This window comes from Labrus mixtus, chromosome 13, assembly GCF_963584025.1.
Source record: "Labrus mixtus chromosome 13, fLabMix1.1, whole genome shotgun sequence".
Taxonomy (NCBI): domain Eukaryota; kingdom Metazoa; phylum Chordata; class Actinopteri; order Labriformes; family Labridae; genus Labrus; species Labrus mixtus.
In genome coordinates, this window is record NC_083624.1 from 10,020,936 (window position 1) to 10,030,831 (window position 9,896).

Consider the following 9,896-nt stretch of genomic DNA (forward strand, 5'->3'; position numbering starts at 1 on the left):
CACCTGTGCTCAAACACCTCCTCTCTTGTGTAAGTGTTGAGTCTGTTGCATTTTGCAGAACTAACACTTCACCCCTCTCTCTCTCCCCCCCCCCCTCCTCCCACCACCTCCCCGGGGTTACATATTACTCAGTATAACGTCGGAGTCTGCTCCTCCTCCCTGTGTACTTAACCTTGAGTCTCACCTGTGTGTTTTCTGGATGACAGCCGGAGAAATCCCTGCAACACGACCGGACGCTGCAGGGTTTTCGTCCGCTCTGCCGATGTGTGCGCGGAGGAGGCAGAGGACTCATGGGAAGGCGTTCTCCCTGGAAGTGAAGCCTGGTCCACCTTTGTGTGTCAGCTCTGCCTCTTCTCTCCAGCTGCTTTCACACCCACGCCGTCCTCTGCCCGCGTCCTTCCCCGTCTCACTGCTCTCTTCCTCCTCCTCCTCCTCCTCCTCCTCCCTTCCTCTCCGCTCTACATCAAAGAGGAGAAACACATGAACACAGTTGTCTTTTAGATGCGGTGCAAAATTTAGCAGAGCACAGAGAGAGTTGGTGTTATCAGAGGGTTGTAGTTTTTAAATCCCCTTTCGATTTTGAGATTACATAACGTTACATAATGTTATCTGTGGAAAAGAACATTTCGGGAGGTGTTTTGACCTTCATGAAGCTTTGACAAAACTTTGATTCCAGCTCCCCTGATATTTTACAGATAAATACAGCTTAATGCATCGCCGCGCTGAGAATACTGACGACTAAAAAAGGAGAAAAACACTTGCAAAATGGAGTACTTTGGCTTCACCTTGAAGTGAAAATAAAGGATGAAAAGTGCAAGGATGTTTAGAGAAGCTTAGAAACGACTGAATGTACAAAACGAGGTGCAGGCACTGTGCTGTGATGTTTTGGACGTGTTCACCTCAAGTAGAAACCTCCTTGGCAGAGAAATTAAGCAAAAGTGCAGTTCCTTAAATGGCCACTAGAGGCTGTCTCCTGCAATGAGTCAGTCCCCATAGAGCCCCATGTTAAAATGTCCAACTTTACAGCAGAAATAAACATGTTTACAGCCTCGTACAAAAACAGTTTTTGTCTCATTTCTCTCATCACCTTTTTACATTATATTACGGCTTAAAGTGATGTAGAATTAGGGGGTATTTTGAAGAAAAAAAAAGATGCCATACATTTGCCACTTTCTCTCCCTGCGTAGATTTGGGCAAGCAAGCAGCGAGTCCACTATGTTTTTCAAACTCTCCTCGGTCAGCTACCACCACACATCAAATCTCACACCCCTGCGGGAAACAAGAAGGCTGACTAGCTAATTTGTCATCCAAAGAATTAGCCTTGATAACTTTGCATTTGCTAACCCTTCACTGCTCTCCAGCTGCCCACTTTCATCCAAATATTAAAACGTTTGTCTCCAGAAAACAAACATGATGCAGTCACAATGCCAAACACAAAGCTTTGGATTGGAAGTCCGCAAACTGATGGGTGAAGTCATGGTGGCTACCTCCATTTTTAGCTTCCTGTGTGTTATCAGTCGAGATGTAAAGGAAACATGAGAGCTGACAGAAGGGGGGAATCCCCTCATCATCCATCTCCCCACGTCTGCTCTGTATCTCTTTTCTCTTTATTGTTATCTTCATTTTCACCGCACACACAAATCCCATCCTTTGCCAACCACACCCAGTATTTCAGAGCAATAATTCTTACAGCAAGTGTTCACAATCAGGGCACGATTGTTTGAAGGCTGCTGTGGTACCTGAATATCAGTGTACCAATTCACCTCAAGAGCCCCAACGCTGCTTCTCTTAACAGGAGCTCGTAATGAAAATTGTAGGTTTTTGGAGCCAGGAAAGAAAATGAAGGAAAAATGTGAAGAGAGCTGTTTGGTTTCTAAGCAACAGTTAACGCCGGGTGCAGCGAGCGAGAGCTGCAGGGTGGGTTCCTGAGTTCCCATGTTTCTGCCTTCTCGTCTCCACATTCTCTTCCTGAGGAATTTGACCCTCCTGACCTCTCTGAATATGTCTGGATTTACCCTCCCCTCCGACACACAATCACAGCACACTGTAATGGAAAGCTTTTATGAGAGCAAATCTAACTCCCTCTTTATTTTTTTTATTTGCAGAGGTAGCCTTGAACACAAAGCCATGAGTTCTGTGTCTGACATGAAGGTTGATTTAAAGCCTCTTTTGATCCAATTTAAATTGTTGTAAATTGGCCTGTTTGCTCCGTGTGAAGGTGTGTTACTCACCATATCTTCTTTTCTTAGATCAGCCTTTGGGGGTTCCATAGTTTACCATCATGCTTTTCATTCTTTGGGATTGTTGGTGAGGACGCCCAGCCACCACCATCGGGCTGAGTCGTCCCCACAACCACCGCCGTCCTCATCCTGCTCCGACCTCCACCTTAGCGATAAGGAAGTGTGGACAACGAGGAACGAGAGGAATACAAAAGAGAAATCCTTACTGCATATTATCCCATATGCTCTTTTGTGAAACGTCTCGAGATAACACTTGGCGCTATATGAATAATGATTGATTGATTCTTGTGCAAGTGTCTGGTTGGTTTGTAAACAATGCAACACACAGAACTCTTTTCCTGAAGTCACATATTGTTAACAGCTGGCTACCCCGGAAGCCTCGACAAAGTTTGTGTTGATCTCAGAGGCATAGTCATCGGATGAGTTTTGAGACTGCTGAAAATTGCTGAAGAAAATGCTGGACATAAATCCATATTTCAGACAAACAAATAATGGAACCATTGGGTACCACAGTGAAACAGCACAACTGTTTGCACTTTTCCTTTGCAGCAGTACCGTGCATGCAGCACTGCAACATCACATTTGAGCTTCTGACCTGAGAACGCCATCTCAGGAAAACAGTTGCAGTGAGAATACGGTGAATTATTAACGTCTGTATATGTGCACATTTAATCTTTAATGTATCGTGCAGAAATCTTTGCACAGAAGGTTTTTTTTTTTGTTTGCAGTTTTTCTCTGTTGGTGTGAGAGAGTTTATCAGAGGAAGAGGAGATACTGTGTGTTTTTTCTTGCTCATGCTGCCTGCAGTGGACTGAAACATGGAGGTGTGTGGAGGACGATCAGACAGAAGGCCATCTGAGAGCACGGTACACACTCCATCTGGACGCACATTCGCTGTGAAAAAGAGTGTGAAAGAAGAAGAAAGAGACACACATACAGAAGGTGATATTATCATTTTGAATTTTAAAAAGCAACCTGTAAAATATCTTCCGCTCTCACTTCTCCGTCTGACTTCATACTTTACATAATTTCCACTTGCATATATTACAGCGTTGTCCGTCTACCGATCTCCTTTTGTTTGTTGAAACATTTTCTACATTATACCACGGACAAATGTGACGTTGCTAAATTTAATAAATGCAAAAAAAAAGAAAAGAGAACATACAAGAAAAAAAAGAAAACACAATGTAGACTGAGCACAATTAAATCCCACCCACACTGGCGAGAAAATTAATTCTGTTCTCTTCGTCAACTTTGCATTTTGTGAAGAGTCCTCCTCGCAACTTTTGTCTGCGAGCAAACAACAGAACATTTTCTAAAAGCCGCAGTTTGGTGGGATGCACTACCAGCAGGGAGAAGAATACCGAAATAAGTTTTTTTGAACAGCTGAAAAGAGAAGAAGACAAAATCTAACGAGGAGAAAAGTGAAAACAGCCGTGAGGCGTTAACTGTGGGATCCTGAAAAATGAGGCGGACTGTAGAGGTTGAAGCTAACGTATGGAATTCCTTGTTTGATGTTAGACGTACTGCTCAGACCTGCTGATTTCATAAATAGTGCTTAATATGAATCACTGTCCATGGGATCATTACTATGAGAAAGCAAAAATAAGGAAAAGACTTTGGGGAAAAAAGCAAAAAAAAAAAAAATACAACATTGAAGAGTTCAAAACTAACGTTTCACTGCTAGAAGGCGTTTCCATGCATTCATTATCTTTGACGTGCCAGAATCCTGCTCTTTATAAGCTAGCTACAGACATGTAGCTCGTGTTTCAGCCTCTGTTTTCCCTTTGAGGTTGTAGTGGTTTAAATTCATGAAGTACCATCTCGACCCTAGCGAGCGAAATGCCTAAAGGAAATCCTTCTTCAATAAAGATTATAACTTTATACCCTGTTAAGTTTGAGAGACCCTATCGGGGGGGTGGGTTGCTGCCCTGCTCAAGGGCACATCGGCAGTGCTCAGGAAGGGTTCTTCAAGTCCCTACAGACTGAGCTACTGCCGCCCCCAAAACTCTGATGGCCCGTACGGGGCACCATTAAGGGGCTGCATCACTGCAGAAGTTGCATTTGAAGACTGATAACATCACAGTGGTGTCAAAGTGCATCCTCCTTTTTTAGGCCAACAAAAAATCCATCCAGTGCATACTTTGTGGAACCAACATATCCCATTATTCATTGCACGGCAATTCAAACTAGCTAGCATACTCTGAAGCCGCCGAGTAAAGATCTGATGTAGAAAATCCAAAGGGGTCTTGTTACTTCAAAGTATCCTTGATTAAAGTTACAGATGCAGTTACAGGTTCGACAGATGTTTGAGGTTGTAAGGCGACAGGAAACGGAACGGTGAGGGTGGGGACGGCTGGTGACACTAAAGGAGAATCCTCTGACTCATTTCAGAACGACCTGAGCGGTCCACACAGGCTATGAAGGCTGTGTCCTTTAAAGGTTGCCAACCCTGAACCGGGTCAACCGGGCTTTAATTTCAAACCTCTAAACGTGCACACTAATGGAGCAAGACATTCAGAATGTATGTAAATAAACATTAGCGCTTAAACTTCATCGAGGCCCCTAAGATAGTCCAACATGGGTCTCCTGGCCGTCCCTCGCTCTGGTTCAAGCTCAAAGGTGATCAGGCCTTTGCAGTCAGAGCCCCTAAATTGTGGAACAGTCCCAAACGTTCGGACAGAAATTGGGCAAAAGACTTTTGGGTCTTCTGCACCCTCAGCCTGGAATCTGTTGCAGGAATCTGTGACTTGAAACTCAAGGAGCTTTCAACCAAAATCTTAAAAAGTGTATCCTGAGAAAATTACCAACCCTGCCTTTAAATAAAAGAAATAAAATAAGAATGCAGCATTTTCATGCTACTCGACTCAAAAATGTCTAAGCATGCAGGACTTAATTAGAAAATAACCATTTGACAGCTTAACCTTTGGTATTCTGATTTGATTCTTTTAGAAGAAAATGAAAAGAATCAGTCAATTCATTGCAAAAACTCGCTTCTTACCAAGTATGTTTGAGATATTATTTGGAAATATATATTACTAGAAATTATACTTAAACGCTTATTGAAAGCCACATTCAAGTCCAGGAGTCCACATGAACACCTAATTTCTGGAGATAGCAATCACAAAATAATGCCTGAATTGATTGTAACGAGCGAAACTGAATGCCAGTTGAAAAGTCTCGATATTAGACGTTACATCTCAATTTCATGAAACTTTTAATTTTTGCCACGTATAATTGTCACTAGAAATTACCCAAATAAATGTGCTAATATTTGAGTTTTTCTGGTCTGGTACCACCTTCCCTTTCTTTGTTTACTCTTGCAATTCCATTTCCAGAGGATGCATCGTCGCCATGTTTTGAGGCCCCTCTGTGCACTCTGGTCTTTGTGGACTCCTCTTTAGGATTAGCCTCGCTGCTACTAATAAACCTGCTTACTAGAAAACTTGTGCTCATGTTGAAAAACTTCTGGGGAATATATCTTGCAGAAATTGTTTGCTTTCTAATAATCTCCTTTGTTTTCTTTCATTGCAGATCGAGCATGAATTCTGTCCCTGTTAGCTGTATCTGGGCATAAACCACACCCACACTAAAATCGTATAACCCTAAATCCTGCGCCCTCACACACACGTACACACACATTATTGCAGAGGTGTTGAGAGGGTTGACCTGTGGCCTCCTAATCAGAGCTCAGTGTGCTTCACTTGGTTATATAAGGGGGCAGCGAGTGCTAGTCAGATCCTCCTACAGATGCCTGAGCAGTCACGACTAACGCGGATGTTCTCCATCCATCCACTCAGCCCGCCGAACGCAGACTTCACCTTAGCCTCTGCTCCTCAGTCCTGTCCCCCCCCCCCTCACACACACACACACACACACACACACACACACACACACACACACAAACATGCACACACACACACACACACACACACACACACACACACACGTGTAGTTAGGCAAAATGCATATGCATATGCTTCCCACAAGTATGTAAAACAAACCTGACCAATAAAATAAAGAATTTATGAAATGGAGTTTGGATGGAGGGGAAGAAGTTCAGAGAGGAGGCAGAGCTAAAATCAGATCCTCCCAAACGAGCGAGGACAAACACCTACAGAGCTAAACGTTTCTGCTTTGTGGTGAAACCATCGACTCCTGCTCATTCTACAAATCCCAGAGGTCCCACTCTCTTTAAGATGTATTTTTCCGGTCTCAAGGAAAAAGGGTTATTCCACCACAGACCTGCAGCAGCCTCTGGGACCTGAGTACCTGCAGGCTCTTAGAAAACCAGTAGCCGAGAATAGCAGAGCAGCTCCTGCCCACCATGTGATGTTCTCATGCAGCGCTGTCTGCAGGGAGAGAGATGAACCCTGATGAATAAATATGAAGATAACCTGCACCTCTGCTGCACTCTCTCTCTTCCCGTTCCCCATATGGTTCCACTGAAGAGAAGGAGAGGAGGAGAAAAAGCTCTGATTTTCAAAAGAAGCCTCCGGGCCATTGTGTTGGTCTGTGTGCATGTGTGTGTGTGTGTGTGTGTGTTTTTATTGCTTATGTGTGTATCTTACCATCTCTCTTTGTGTGCAACCATCTGAATGTGTGCATAGGCATCGGTGTGTAGTTGTGTGTGTTATGTGTGTGGGCGGCTCTGTGTAGGAGTGTGCTGTAGCTTTTTGACAGAGCCTCCAGTAGCATGTATTTGTGAATCTTTTGTTTTATTCCCCGTCTCCTCTTCAGCTCGGCAGTGATCGCACCTCGCTGTGCCGCTCGAGTGCCGCAGCCCTCAACTGAAGACGAACAAAAAGGTTCCTTAAAAGACTCCACCGGCCATCCTGCATCATCCCGCAGAGCTGACAGTAATGACGAGCACTTTCTATACATGCATCTCTTGTAAAAAAAAAAAAAAAATCCTCACCGTAAACAGGCCACAACCATGCGCCTTTTTTTTCCCCCCTCCATAGATAAGCGCAACAAATGAGAAACGCTCGGAAACCGTCGACCACAAACACCGAAGCTGAACCTGTTGCGTACGTGAAACATGTAAATTCTTCGACACAGCAGAGGCTGGTGCACTTCCTGGGCACGGCTGAGTAGGAAAGAGGTGTGGGTGGGGGATCCATCCTGTCAGGGCCGTGCTGCTGAGCCTTTGTTTTGACTCTCAGTTCTTTGCAGATGCAGGGAAAGAAGCAGAATCAAGTGCTGCAGACTAAATAATGATGATATGATGAACTTCATGGTCGCTCGGGGAAAAATTTGTCTTCGACTCCAACAAACTCAAAATAACAGAACAGAACCTGTAGTGACCCCTGAAATAACCCTTTGATTTTCTTCTACTCTCCAACACCGCACTTTGTGCATTTATCCTTTTATGTATTTATTTTTCCAGTTTTATTTCTACTTCTATTGGCCCTATGTAAGCCCTGTGTTCCTTTAGCCTTATGGTCATTGATGGATTTTTACTTTTTGGCCCTTTTGCGACTCACAACTAAAACTGACAATCAAACTAATAAGCCTTTTCACAAAATAGAAAACAGACCTCGTAAATGGACTTGAGCTTGTATAGCTCTTTTCTGGTCTTCTGACTACTCTAAGCTGGGGATCGAACCCCTGGCCTTCCAGTTGAGAGAAGACCGACTCTACCACTGACCCACAGCCCCCCCCCCCCGAACTAAAACTGACAAACCAGCATTCAAAACTAATTTTAACTAAAAAGAAAACAATTACTTGAAAAGAAAAAAATCCCGCACAATACTCTTGCTTAGTATCACTGATTTATTAGAAAAATCCCAACGTTTCGGTCCCTCTGAATCTTTGTCAAGTTTGCCAAACACACTTGACAAAGGTTGACTATTTCAAGTAATAGTTTTGTCGCCCTTGCACCTACTTTACGAGATAGTTGGATGTGCGAACACCTCCTTGATAAACTGACTAAATGAAATAAAATAAAAACGAATAACATATCTAAAACTATCCAACCATTACAACGTTGGTACGGAGCCTGGGTGTGAGGAAGGTGGCAGTGAAGGGCCATGTGGTTATGTTACTTAAAGGTGGGGAAAAGGGTCATAATGGGACGAGGGGGATCTTCACTGAGATCTTATCCTTTCATTTTTGGCTTAAAGATACAACATGTAGATTCCACCACCAGGGGGCTCGCAATCAAAACGATAACAAAAGATGACGTCGAGGTTAGCGGGGAATCATGGGAGTTCTCTCTGCTACTCCCTCCCTGAGGTGAAAACGAACTCCGCGTTGACCGTAGTCGAGTCGACCGGGTGAAAACGACCCGAGGAAGAGAATGTGTTTACAGACGAGCTAATGTATCCGAGTATAATTGACATGACATGTTTATCACAGCAGCACACACAGCAACAGTACGGCAGCTTTACAGGAGCAGCTTACGCTTCCTTATGCAGCAGACTTTGACGTAACATCCGGTGTTTCCATGGCAACGATAAACATTCTGTCTGTCATGGTGGCTCATAATGGCGGCCGCCTTGACAAGGCAGGTCCCATTACGACTATAAAATGACAGATTTCTCTGGCTTTGAAAACTGTTGGAAATATTTGAGGTAATGTAAGTACTCAACGGGTTTCAGGCGGGAAGTCACAGCTTGATCCTCGTCTGTTCATGCAGGGTTTGTCTTCATTCCTGTGAAAATGTCCAAAGTCTGTCTCACTCACACTAACAGGAGGGAGTTCCAGGATTATTTAAAGAGATGAGTGGCGCATTCACTTTTGCAAGTGTGTAGTAGCAGCGCAGCATAAAGAGCACAGACGCTGCCATGCATGTCTTCTTCGTCTTTAACTGTTTTTGATGGATCCTTTAAATGTGTCTCCATGCTGAGATCATTCAGCACTTTATGAACGTCACAGACAAGCCTCTTAAAAGCACATTTAAAGATTTCACTTAATGAATAAAATCACAAAGAGCTCATAACATTGAGTTAATAACAAAAAAAAGAATACAAAGGCAGCCCTGAATCTTGCAGAGACCACTTTTTATGCACACATGTACGGACAGGATTTATGTTTCCAGGAGGAGGAATCATTTTCAGCTGATCAGCGCAGGTAGAAGTTAAACTTCACAAGGAAACAATGACCACCGACCTTTTAATTTATCATTAAAGTGACCTTACTATCTGATCAGACTTTAAGGAAACATGCTATGTTGAAGTGCTGGCTTCTCTGACTACAATGCAGCAGCCAGTATGTCCTCCTTCTAACTTTAGATTCTGGTCCTGAATGCTCTGGATTTGTTTGGACCAGAAAAGGTAGGCGCTTTTAAGACACCCCCCACGCGGCCGTTTTGGACACCCCTCGGGTTTGCCAGATATGAGAGCAGTTATCAGGTCAAACCAACAGGTGTTGCAGCGATGGAAGCGGGCAAGAGAACTGGTTCAGATAGAAGTGATTGTACTAAAAAGCCTCTGCATGTTTCTAATAAGCTCCACGAGCAGAAACGTGCTCAAACTAGGATCAATATTGGAGATGCTTTTGAAAAATGGAGAGAGGTTAGAACACAGAAAGGTTTACAGACCGATGCAGAGCTGGCTAAACACTGAAGCTTCAGTGTCCACCACATGGTGACCTGCGTGAGCATCGACTCTAGAGAGGAGGGGGCGGAGGGAGACAGCTCTCTACAATGTTTAG